We start from the raw sequence: 12280 nt of genomic DNA, 5'->3' as shown, positions 1-12280 counted from the left end.
TTTCTCTGTGTCGGTTCTTTGTCTCTTGAGGAATTTAAAAAAAAAACTGTGTTTAGATTTGTTGAACTTTAAATTAAACTGTGAATCTATATTTTACATCCACACTACATGAATCCATGATGGAAAACTTCATAGAAACAAACACAACTGCAGTATTTTTAATTTAGTAGAGATTATAAAACCGACCCAATGGTGGCACTGTCCAACTTTTTAAGGAACACTTCTTGTATCAGTTCCTACAAACTCCTTCTGTGTATGAGCGTCCAAAATAAATTCTATTTGCTTAAAAGACACTTTTGTGATGGAAATACAAAAATAAATCTGCATAGAGTGAAACCATCTGTTCTGACTGAGACATATTTACATCCAACCATGTAGATATTAACATACTTGTCTTACTTTAGCTCAAGACTTTTAAATAGAAGGGAGAGAATTCAGTTTCAGGAAGAGATTGAACAATGTTGACAGATTTTTTATTTTGTACTTATGATGATTTAAATCCAGGATAAAGAAATGACATTATTACGACTTAGATCTTTACAATATCCCCATGTGATGCCTGTGTTCTATACTAAAGTATTTCAACGTTCAATGAGGGATTTGATTTTGCCATCTTTATTTACTGGTGTGATCAATGTGCTCATTTAAAGTACGTCCTCAACGACTGTGTGGAATATGGAAAACAGTCACATTCTGGTTTGTAAATTGAAATTCGTCTTATTTTGAATTTAACTTGTTGGTTTAATGTGTTGAAACCTTTTAAAATAGTCGAGAAACGTTAATGGTTACTGCTGGTTAAGTTACATTTGTGCTCATCCAGTTTCACACAAACTCTGTTAATCTCTTCCAGGATTAAAGAGCGTCATACATCCCCTGTTTTTAAAGCATCACATAACTAACACAAATACAAACAGACGTATCAGGTAAACATACATCAGTGTGATAATAACGACCCAAAAGAAAGGAGCCGTCTTTGAGAAAAATGTATTTGATGTATACTTTTATTTTCTGCTGTCTCGCAGGAGGCAGGGTTTATGACCTGTACTCCGGCCAGCCACCAGGGGGAGATCAGGATGCTTTGGCTTCACTTGGAAGATATGAAATCTAAATAATTCAAGTTAATTGATCTTCTACTTTTCCAGTCAATTACACACTGTAATAAATGATTTTTAGACTGTAAATGACAGCCTTGGATTCTACACTTCATAAGAAGTGATGTACGTTGTCACATGAGTTTGTGTGAAGTATTAAAAGTCGAGTTTAGAAACTGCAGCTTGAATCGAGTGTGACTGCAGTGAGGTGGAGCCTGCAGACAACGAGCGCACACGACCGAAGCAATTCAGCAACTGTGATGCTGCAGCAGTATCGACAACAAGATGCTCATGGATTTTTACACCTTAGTCCAGAGAGTCAATTTTTTTTAAAGCAACGATTAAAACTTTTCACTGACGACCTTCTGCCAAATATACTCTCAACTATATTCACATGTGAAATAACCTTTTGTCCAAAATCTGCTTCAACTCACAGATGAGCTTCCCAAAGAGTTAAAAATGACAACACATCAATCTTAAGGTGAAGTTGTCGTTGTTTTAGTTTCCTCACCTTAAGAACACGAAACACATGCAAACATGTTTAGTAGTTTTCACAACTACATCCCTGAAAAGTGATTTTATCTCTGCTTTCACAGCACTTTACAGAACAAGTGACTTTACTTCCTGTCTCATAAATGTTTAAAGCAATAAACGCGGGACACATTAATTAAAACCTTGCAGTTCAAAGCTGTTTATTTTAATGAGATTGGCGAGTCGGCTCGGAGCAGCAGCAGCAGCAGCAGCAGCAGCTAACTGAAGATGGAACACTGTGTCCGTCCGTTCACACAAAACTAAAAAATTGCAACCACATAGTACCCGTGTGAAACAGCCCTTTTTTTTTTTTTTTCTGCAGCCTCTTTTCTTTTTTTCTCACTCTTTAAATTGCAAGAACTAAAAATGGCACACGCACAGTGCAGCGGGCTATTTTTAGCCTCCTGTGAAGGAACAAGATGGATGCAGAGGAGCTGACGTGTATGCACAGACTCCTATAAATACAAGCACAACACATGAGAGAGCAAATTTGCAGCCCCTCAGATCCTCCACCACTGAGGACAAACGCTGCTGCTGCTGCTGCTGCTGCTGCATCGCTAATGGACATTATTTATCGTGAGCTGCTTTGGTCTATTCCTGTGCAACCGAACCCCCACTCCCATCTCTGTTTGGGAATGTTTCTCAATGAATAATTGACTGGAGCGGTATTTTTGACCGGCCCCGTCTTGGGTGCAGTTTATAAATAGCTCATGTGTAGCAGAGCGTGCGTGGATTTGCCAGGGGCGTCGGGGGCCTGGGAGTAGGAGCCCTGTTATGTAATAGGCATGTGAGTTGGCACACCACAGAGACACTGCATTGAATGGGTGTGTGTGTGTGTGATGCTCTGCTCCCATTGAGTGTTTTCAGAGTGATAGTAGAGTGATAGTAGACTCACTGGTCCTTTGGTAAATCTGATTGTGTTGCTGCAAGCACCTTGTACACATTCAAATATTTAGTTTTAGGTTTATACGCAGAAATTAGGAGTAGATGTTAAATATCGACTGAATAAACAGTTTCACGTCGACAAACCTGCATCATCACGATACAATTGAGCTTTTAATATGTATTAATGTCTCTATTATCGATTTACATGATACTAGACAAGCAAATATTGCTGTTGATGTAGACCTGGTGTTGTAAAATACAGTGAGACACTATAACATGCCCATACTATCGCTTGTAAATAATAGGCAAATGTTATAATAAGGAATTATTCTATTTTTTGTGAAACACACTTTCTTAAAAGTTTCCTTTCCTCTGATGCAACCTTGTGATGACATATTCAAGTCAACAACTTCATCTGTGTTTGTGCCGGTCAGGCAAACTCACCACGGCTGAATATAGTAACACTGAATGGATGTTGTTGCAGGATGTTATATAATAGTAGTGAATTTCCTACATGGGCATGAAAGGAGGAGGCTATTTTGAATACACGGTGATGTAAGACTGGATCAAGATTTCAACGCACACGCAGGGGAAGGAATGTGAGTTTATGTGAATGAGGCTGCGGCTCATTTATGGTGTCGACTTGCAGCACGAACGTCCGCGCGTGTTGACGTGTGATCATGTGATGTCGGAAGCTGGCGCCTCGGCTGCTGCAGCAGAATGATACTGGACCTGAAATTACAGATTATTCCTTCAAAAAATCTAAATAGTATGAAACCAGAATGAGAAAATCAAATGGAATTGCATGATATACACTAAACAATCAAGTAAACATGAAAGTACGAAACATAAGCCACTGCAACATGTTTTAAATAAACTTGCAGTTGAGTATTTTTATATGTACGTGTGAGTTCTCATTTCACTAAACACACAAGTCTGCATATTCTCACTATAGTACAAAGTTCAACACAAGTGTTTCTCTGCAGTATATCTGTTTGTGTCTAGATTTTTGTATTTGTGGTTGAAGACGTGCATCTGAAGATCTCATGAGGTAAAATCCTATTTTCTCCATTTGCACTCGTTCCTTTTGGCCAGATTTCATCCTCACATCCACAGAGCCGTCTTCCTGTAGCTTGAATCCATAAAGGATATTCAGTGTGTTTCTCTTTTTAAGTTCAGTGTGATAAGAATGTTATGGGTGTGTGGGAATCATGGCACCAGCATCACAATCCGTTCTTGTTGTCTCCTCTTCTCGTTCTCTTCCTGCAGCGTCAATTTGTTTCTGTAGATACTTAAGTTTACTATATTTTACTTGGATTGGCGAATGTAAGACTGCAACTAAGCTATTATTTCATTATCAACGAGTCCATTTATTCATCCATTATCTGTATTGCTTCTCCTTTGCAAACTCAAGCTTCAAAACCAGAACCTTCTTGCTGTGAGTCGACGGTGCTGACTGCTGCCTCTATTAACTAGTCTGCTATATTGGTATTTCATCCATTTATCAATTGGGGTTTAGTCAGAAACATTTAAAAGAAATATGTGGAAAATGCTCATCACCATTTCCCACAGTGACGACTTTAAATGTCTTGTTTTGTCCGATGGAGAAGCCGTCATTTAATTTTATTTCTATCATATGATGAAGAGAAAGGCAAAGAAAAGCAGCACAATTTCACATTTTAAAATCTGGAAAAAGCAAATGTTTGGCATTTTTTCTTGAAGAATCATTGCAACAACGAAGCTTATGTATCACATGATATTTTTTATAGTTTGTATTTATTTTAAAGGTCATGATTTGAACTCCTCACTCTGTGGTAAGTGTTTTCCAGTACCATGGACAGCTCCAGTGTAATGCTATTCTTTCAATGACACATAATTATACAACTTTATTTATACAGCATCTTTACATTTTTCAGTTTAGACTTAGGATGAAGTCTTTTCACAGTAAAATGTTTTTGTTTCCTTTATAAAAGAAGAACAGGAAGAGTGTGTTTATGATGGGATGAATAAAAATGTCCTATACGTGTTCTGAGAGGACGTCACGGACCCATGGGTCAGTTCTGCATCTCAGTGGGATCTGTTTGTTGGTCTTTGCTTCTCGTTCACTAACACAATCCTGGATCAATGTACTGTTACAGCGTAATCACCCTCCAGTGTGTGAGAGGTGTCTGTACTATCATTTATAAATAGACCTGAGTCTGTTTTTTAAAGATTAATCGTGTGTGTGTATAAACCTGAATATAAATCAAAATGTATAGTAATTTGTGTCATCGTGCGTCAATTGTTGTGACACAACTTAACATCTAAATTAAGAAAATGAGGTAAAATCTCCTGCAAATACCATTTGAATCCTACAGGTTGCAGCTTTAATGAATGAGGCAGGGTCTCGTTCTTAAAGGGACAGAGATCAAGAACAAAACATCTCATAATGTGATGAGGGTTTATTTTAAATCTTATATTTCGTGTATTAAAGGTGGAACCAGATCCGGTCCTGCTCCTGGAAGCAGTCGTGTGTTTATGTTTTGCCTCTCGTACAGTAGTAGGCCACCTTGAGCAGAGAAACCCGCAGCGCCAGGCATGTTGAGCACGGGAGTTAAAAATAGCATCATGGCTCGGCCAAGAGCCGCTCCGTTACTACGCGTTTCAGCATTCTGCCCTGTGCAGGGGGGAGTCTGCAGGACGGAGCCTGGAATCACACTCCCACCTCTGCATCCCCGCACCGGGGAGAGAGGGCCTCTTCTCTGGGGGTGGAACCTGCAACCTCTCCTCCACCTCCTCAGGCCTTGTGGTTTTAAAATAAGGGAGCGAGATGTAAGCATACATGCTCCCATTGTCTCCAGTTTTATTTAATTTACACCACACTCCTTTGCAAATAGATGTTTCACTATACAATCCAGTGTGGATGAGGAGGAGGAGGAGGAAGCTGCGCCTGTCCTCTGCTGGTTTACGCTTCCAGCTGATGCTTCACTGGTTTCTAACCCCCGTGCATGCACCGGAGCCTCCTGCCTCCACCTTCAAAGTGGGAGATTCTCCACCTGACGTCAATGCCTGGTGACTGACGCAGCTCCCATGAGACTGGCTCTGTTTGAATTCTCCATTTCTTTCAAATAGGAAACAGGCAGTGGAGATATCACCATGATGTGCAGAATTAAAGGTTTGCTTGAGGGATTTTTTTTTTTTTAATAATCTGAAAGGGTGGGGACGAGTGTTTGTGTGCGTGTGCTCATGCATGGTGCGTGTGCATGTGTGTGTCACCGAGCATCATGACAAAAATAAAATATGTCTCACACACTTTCACGCTTCCATTTAAATGCCGGATCTCCACCAGCACCAGCATCATTACATCGGGCTACATATGGTGGAGATGCTCTTGCTCTGTGTCGTGCACGCGCCTCAGCCGTGCACGACGAGGGAGGGGAGGGGAGGGAGCTCGTGCCGCTTCTCAAAACGCCGCACGCACGAAATTCCTCCAAGGAACCTCTGCGAGCTTTTCTCTTTTTTTTCTCTCTCTCTCCATCACAAGGGCTAAAAATAGAAACGGGGTTGGATCGTGATCCAGAAATAGATAAGGGGCATAACTCCTATAAAAGGCTCACCATTCAAGAGTACAGTGTGTGCACGGTGTGAAGAGGAGGGAAGCTTCGGCTGCTTCTTTATGGAGGAAAAAGATGAAGATTCTTCCTCTTTTTATGTGGGTCCTTTTTTTGTGTGTGCAAGGCAACGTTTGGTGTCGGTTGAGGAGGCTCCGCTGTCATGGTGAGTCTCTGCACCTCCTCCTGCTCCTTTTATGTGTCTTTCCCTCATCGTGATCGTTTTTATCCTCTCGTGGCTTTGCTGTAAATGTGTTTATGTCTTTTTTTTATCAAGTGCAAAAGTGGAAATGTGGTCGTTGTGGAGGCTGGATTTCTGCTGGGGTTTTTTTTTTTGTTGCATGAGGGGGAATCAAACCTGTGTCTTTGCAGCTACACGGGAATCTCCCTCAGTTAGAACAATGAGGAGTGGATGTTTTATCTGTTCTGGTTAATTGATGATTCTTGTTTCTGTTGTGATGAACAATTTCTGGATGGTTTTATAGTGAGTGCACCGGGGAGCTGTCCTCTCGCTGTGGTGCTGAAATCTTCCAGGATTTTTTTAGCTCTCTCTCCACTCAGCGTCCTTTTTCTTTTTTTTACACCATTTCCGACCAAGTTTGATGCCGCAGATTTCACACGAATAAGATCTTTAGTGTTAAGCACTCGCTCCTCTTCAGGTGAATCGTGCACATCTCCGCCTCAGCCCGGAGGTTTTTTCGCAGATTTCCCGCTGCAGGAGCTGAAGGGCGAAGCGGCTCACATGCAAATCCTTTTTTTCCTCCAACATCCCCGTTCGTGCACGACGAGGCTCGGAGTCGTGACTGCTAAAAGTGAGTAAGGCGCGTGCTGCGTCAGTGGCGTCTGGCTCCGGTGCGCTCGAGACAGATGGGGGGAATCGTGACCGGCTGAGGGGGGGAGACGCGTCCACGGATGAGAGGCTGCACGGCCCAATGAAAACGGAGCGAGGGTGGGGCCCCTGGTTCCTCGGCGGCTGGAGGTTTTGGAGCCACATTAACCCCTTTCGCAAATGAGGGGAACTTTGCAATAATGCAGCCGGACGCGCTGATGCTTCTGAGCTTGAGTTTTATTGTCTCTCATAGTCTTGAAGGAAACCACACATCTGGGCCACATCTGCCTCTGCAGCCTCTTGTGTTCGCATGTGAGGGTTCTCTGCTGTTCCAGTGTAAAGGTGCATGTAGGAGGGGTAGTAATGAAACAGTCAGGTGCCTCGGCCTCCTGCTTAGGTGCTCTGCTCCTCCGCCTTCCCATTGGTGGATGACGAGTCGTCCCGTCCAACCAGATCGCAGCTGATCCCTCCGCTGCGCGTTAAAGTCTGGAACGGCGACGAGATGCCGCCTCTCCTCGCCGCCGCTCTTTTTTAATGATGATGCTGCAAAGCAACAGCAGAGACAATCCAGCGGAGACAAAAACCCACACAACACAACCGTCCTGGTGCACAACGCACACATCTGGGAACACCTGCGAGACCCGGAGGAGACGTGGAGTGGACTGAAGTGGATGTGGGAGAAGGATTTGTCCGTCACGAATCTTTTTGCGGTCTGGGCTTGCTGTGCATACATGACTCTGGGAAGCCCTTACCCCAAAAAGCATTTGTGGAGGATGTGCACGTCGTTCGTGTTGTTTTTGTTGGGATGCTGAGGAGTCACACACACAGACACACACAGACACACACACACACACACACACACACACACACACACACACACACACACACACACACACACACACACACACACAGACACACACACACACACACACACACACACACACACACACACACACACACACACACACTCTGATGCTGCTGTGAAGATAAGCAAAGATGTGTCGTAATAAACAGAAAGTGGACAAGTGTGTGACCCACCCTTCCACACACACACACACACACACACAGTTGTGTCTACATGACTACAGTATATACTACAACCTTAACCATAGTCACTCTTTGCCTAAACCAAACCCAAACCTTAACTTATCCGTAACTTAACCTAAATGTAACCTAAACATAAAACATGTATTTTCCTTCAAATGTAATGATCTATACGATGGGATTTGTTTTATGTCTCTGCCATGTAGGGAAATAAGACAAGTCCCCATAATGTGACTTTTTAAACTAAACAGATAGGTCCCCACTACATGAGTAACACACACACACACACATTGGGGACGTATAGACCCAGCACTGGACCGACAGGTGTCAGGAGGAAGAGGGTGAATCAGCTGCTGTTGACGTATATTTACTCAAAGCAGCTCCTCAACAATGTTACAGAGAAATCTTAAGTTAGTGTTTTCTGTGTCAATTAAAAAATAAGGTTCTTGAAATCATTTAATTGGAGAAACCTGAATCTCAGCTGTGAATTTTCCTCAGTGAACAAAAAGCACGTTGTAAAGTGCAACAGCTGTTATTGTGTGTCCTGACAGCAAATAACGTAAAGATGCTCCTGATGTTTTGAGTTTCTTCTGTATTTCTATCGTTTGCATTTGGTTCGATTTCCTATTACACTCACTGTTTTTCAGGAGCGTAACATAACAGCAGTTTTCTGTCCTGTGGAATTATGTTTGTATTTGAACTCTAATGTTATATATTTTTTTTGTGAACTTTACAGGTTCTTCATATCAGACACACACACACACACACACACACACACACACACACACTCCGCTGGGAATCCACAGCAGTGTCCAATCCACAGAGAGGTCAAGAGGAGGAATCCACACAGTGAATCGGGAAGTAAACAAGGTTTTCTCGTCATGTTGAGTAACATCAGCTGCTGACATGCTTGTGCAGCACAGACGTGACCCCCATCCTCCTCACTTCATTTCATTTATGTCTTGTGTGTGACCCTTTGATTTTAATTCTCCTTTTTCTCATTCTTCTTATTTTGCAGCCGATACAAGAATCTTTATTTTGTCAACTCAACTTTTCCTGCTTTTGAAACAGTGTGTAGGTTATCGGCTTCCCCAGCCGTATTATCTGCAATAAAAAGGCACTTATGTGCACTTGTACTTATTTTAAGCTGAGGGCGAGCTCACATCTTAATAGTTACCAACCATGCAAGTAATTTCATTTCCTCCTTTGCAGGCTCAGCTCTGAAAACAGAGCTCAAGTGTCACCGCATGACATCATGTTGACTCTGAAACATTCATAATATTTTAATGGGCAAACACTTCAGCTGCCAGCACTCATGGTAACTTTAAAAGCCTCACGCTGTCGTAGGAAAACCAGCTGTTTGATCAAATCTCTGCAGAGTCTTCAAGTCCTCAGATTATTGCTAATGTTGTTAATAAAAATTAATAGACCTCAACATCCGTCAGAAAATCTGAAGTGACACGTCCTCTTTCTTGCAAAAATCTTCAGAGTGACTGTTGAAGGGATCATTTCAGTTTCACAAATTGAAATGTTATTGACATGAATGACGGGCCCCTGCATTAAATCTTAAATTGGCATTTTGGAATATTTCCTATGGAAGCACCGGTTTAGGAGCCCAAGGCCCTCGCGTCCTGGGGTCTCACCCACACACGAGCCCATAGTGAACCCCTCTCAGCAGCTCCACTCCTGGTTTGATGCTGAGCTCCTTCTCACTGCAGTTTCCCCTTCAGGCCATCTTTACTTTAATCAGCTCACCTGCTTAAAGGAGGTCAGGATACACACACTGGTTAGAAGACAGGCTGTTTCTGTAGCCCTCCTTTATTTTTTTGGAAACAATAACATGGAAAAGACAAATAATGAATGTAAAAAAGGTAATGAGCTGTCCACAGTGAATCCACCACTTTAAAATCATCTCAGAATTTATTTTACAGAGATTTATTGGGAGTTTAGATCCACGGAGTAAAGATGTTGTGTCCTTTTCTTTCTACAGGTTCTGTTTTATGAGTCATTTTTAATTTATTTGGCCTTGTAGTGTAAATCAGACAGTGATTTGGGTTTTAAATACATTTTTGCATTTTCAATTGTGAATGTAATGTGATTGGGACCCGACAAACACTTTATGTGGAGCTCGACAAAAAGTTACATTACATGGAAATAATGTTTAGAACATGTCATCTCCTTTTTTTCCTTGATTTTCTGTGTCATTTATGAATTTTTTTCTGTGGTGACAATAGTACAACTGCTTAGTTTTGACAGTGGAGATATTTTAATTGAGTGTGTGTGTATGAAGATACTGTGCATGTATGATATAGGTGTGTGTGTGTGTTTGTGTTATTTTTAAGTTACAATCCAAATAATTACAGGTGTACAGGTGATTAGTGAAGTCACAGAGTAAGTTGTGTTTCCTTGTACGTTCTTGATAAAGCCTGACAGTGTGTGTGTGTGTGTGTGTGTGTGTGTGTGTGTGTGTGTGTGTGTGTGTGTGTGTGTGTGTGTGTGTGTGTGTGTGTGTGTGTGTGTGTCACACTCTGTTCACCTTTTATTTTAGACCTTTCTTTCTTCTTCTCCCTGTTTGTTGAAATGTATTTCATGTACTTATTGTACATGAAATAAATAGATCAAAAACACTTCAGGTTCTTTTTCATTTCATATCATGACGTCTTATTCTGTCTTACGACCCCCCCCCCCTTCCGTCGAAATATGGCATGATATCTTTGCAGTAAGTGATAAACCAAATTAAATATAAAAATCTCTCTGTCATATGCTTTGAATGTCTGAATGTAGTTTTGATAGATTGATCTCACTTCCTGTGATTATGATTTATTCAGTCAGTTTAGTTTATTATTAACTGTGTTTTGTTTCAGCAGGTTCTATGTTTTAATTTTATGATACTTTGGACATTTTGCAGCAGACTTGATTTATAATAAAGATAGTATGAACTTAACGAATCCTTATTGATTTTACATGTGTACCTGTAGTAAATGACACCAGAGCATTATAGGCTGTAGTGTTTCAAAAAACGTTTATATATCTAATTTTCACCTTTGTTTCAGTTGATGTACAAGTTCTCATTCTGTGTCAAAGTTTGTTATGATCAGTTTGCAATTTTCACATTTTCATCTAAAATGATTTAGTTTTTTACATCTAGTCTGTTTGACACACAATTGTAATATCTGCTCTATGCGGCACTGTCTCTGTCTTCCTCTGTATGATGTGCACAAGTGGGAAAATAAGAATAAAGATCAACTTAAAATTACTGCTTCTCTTAACAATAAAAACGTGGAAATAAACATATAAAAACAAATAGTGTACAGTGTTTTGTCTTCTTCTGTGTGTTGTGTGTGTGTGTGTGTGTGTGTGTGTGTGTGTGTGTGTGTGTGTGTGTGTGTGTGTGTGTGTGTGTGTGTGTGTGTGTGTGTGTGTGTGTGTGTGTGAGAGAGAGAGAGATAAAGAGTTAAAAGAAAGAAAAGAAAGTGAAAGTTAAATATGACAGCAGGGAAGTTACAGAATAAAATATAGGTTTTTATCCTGTAAAATTCACAAAGAACAGAATTTATTAACTCTAATGTTTGTTGCTTTATGAATGTGGTGTTTCTAGTGTGTGTGTGTCTGTGTGTGTGTGTGTGTGTCTGTGTCTGTGTTTTGTCCAATAAAAGACACATTTCTCTCAATGTTCATTGTTGTAAATCTCTGACGTTTCAGATTGATTCTCAAAAATAAACAGAAAGGATAATTACGTGGAGCTGTCCATAGACATGTGGTGCTGAATTTTTGGTGGGATATTGTAGGATTAAAAGACGTCCACATATTTCAAATATAACGTATACACATTATTGTCTGTCCATCATGATGAAGTGCAACAGTTTAAACTCTCACTCTTCGTCACTCACACGTGGACGTCAGGCCTTCACTCGCCCGCAGGCTCTCATGGTCATGATCTGCAGCCGCTCCACTCACGTCTGAGAAGACACTTTAATACAGATTTCATTCAGGTTCCTTTGAAAGCTTAGAGCCAACAGTTCAGACTCCTGTTTACCATTGCTGCATTTCTATTTTTAGATGCAATGCTCTTATGTAACGCTCACTCGCACATTATGGACCACTGCTGTCTGCTCCACTTGGCTGAACCGTGTTCGCCGAGTGTGTCTGTACACGGAGTTGGATTAAACTGTAACTGGTAACTTCTATGATGTAAAATAAAATTTAAATGAAAGAATAATTGTGTTATAGATATACTGTATATATGTGCTATATTTAAAACTGAGCCTCGGTCATGCAGGTGGTTGGAGAAACTATAAACACAAACAAAC

At 40.9% G+C, this 12280-nt stretch overlaps 1 long non-coding RNA gene across 1 annotated transcript; it reads left to right on the top strand.

Moving 5' to 3' along the window:
* Window positions 1-6034: 6034 nt before the first annotated feature.
* Window positions 6035-11274, top strand: LOC118110529. Its single transcript, XR_004696972.2, has 2 exons — window positions 6035-6263; window positions 8707-11274. It is a non-coding gene; the product is annotated as an uncharacterized LOC118110529 (long non-coding RNA).
* Window positions 11275-12280: the final 1006 nt, after the last annotated feature.

This window comes from Hippoglossus stenolepis, chromosome 1, assembly GCF_022539355.2.
Source record: "Hippoglossus stenolepis isolate QCI-W04-F060 chromosome 1, HSTE1.2, whole genome shotgun sequence".
In the NCBI taxonomy this organism is placed as follows: domain Eukaryota; kingdom Metazoa; phylum Chordata; class Actinopteri; order Pleuronectiformes; family Pleuronectidae; genus Hippoglossus; species Hippoglossus stenolepis.
The sequence above is the reverse complement of the archived record's forward strand: the minus strand, read 5'-3'. Positions and strand labels throughout refer to the sequence as shown.